Source organism: Capsicum annuum, unplaced genomic scaffold (assembly GCF_002878395.1).
Source record: "Capsicum annuum cultivar UCD-10X-F1 unplaced genomic scaffold, UCD10Xv1.1 ctg5355, whole genome shotgun sequence".
NCBI lineage: Eukaryota > Viridiplantae > Streptophyta > Magnoliopsida > Solanales > Solanaceae > Capsicum > Capsicum annuum.
Genome location: NW_025861658.1, coordinates 164,431 through 165,735, shown reverse-complemented (window position 1 = coordinate 165,735; position 1,305 = coordinate 164,431).

The window sequence follows — 1,305 nt, the reverse complement described above, 5'->3', positions numbered from 1 at the left end:
CTTGAAAGATAATGACATGGGTGTCCTTTATCATCCGGCAAGGCCAACATAGTGTTCGATGCTCTCAGAAGACTATCTATGGGTATTGTTGCTCATGTTGAAGATAGTAAAAAGAAATTAGCTCAGGAAGTCCATCAGCTTACCAGACTAGGTGTTCGCTTAGTCGATACAGAAGAGGGTGATTTATGAGTTCAGAGTAGTTTAGAATCATCTCTAGTTTCCGAAGTGAAAGAAAACCAAGGTAGATATCCCAGTCTTGTTAGGTTAAAAGAGTCAGTCAAGGATCAGAAAGTAGAGGTTTTCTCCCAAGGGGGAGATGGTGTATTGTGTTGTTAGGGTCGTCTGTGTGTTCCTGGTATTGATGACTTGAGGCAACAAATTTTTACAAAAGTGCATAGGGTGTGTTACTCTTTACATCAAGGGGCCATAAAGATGTACCGTGACTTGCAGGAGATCTATTGGTGATGCAGGATGAAGAGAGATATTGCAAAGTTTATGGCTAAGTGATCTATATGTTAGCAAGTTAAGATAGAGCATTAGAAGACTAGTGGGTCCATGCAGGAGTTCAGTATTCCTACTTGGAAGTTGGAGGAAGTGAACATGTACTTCGTGATGGGTTTACCTTGTACTTGTCATCAGTATGATTTAGTTTGGGTTATTACAGATAGGATGACCAAATCAATTTATTTCTTTTCAGTCCATACCTCTTATTTAGCTAAGATTATGCCAAAATCTACATCAGAGAGTTGGTTAGATTACATGGTGTTCCATTATCTATTATCTCATACAGGGGTACCCAGTTTACCTCTAATTTCTAGAAGGCATTCCAAAATAGTCTTGGTACCCAAGTTTATCTAAGTACAACCTTTCATCCTCAGACATATGGTCAAGTAGAAAGGATTATTTAGAATTTAGAAGATATGCTAAGGATGTGTACAATTGATTTCAAGGGTAGTTGGGATGATCACTTGCCTTTGATTGAGTTTGCATACAACAACAACTATCATTCATATGGCTCCATTTGAAGCTCTCTCTGGTAGGAGATGTAAATCTCTAGTTGGTTGGTTCAAATTTAGTGTGGCTTCAGTTATAGAGCCTGACTTAGTATTTGATGCGTTAGAAAAAGTCCAGTTGATCAGAGAAAGACTCCAGGCTTCTCAGAGATGATAGAGTCTTATGCAGATGTGCGTAGAAAGGATCTCAAGTTTGAGATTGGTCATTATGTTTATCTAAAGATCTCTCCCATGAAGAGAGAGAAGTGGTTTAGCAAGAAGGTAAAGCTCAGTCTCTGATATGTCGGTCCCT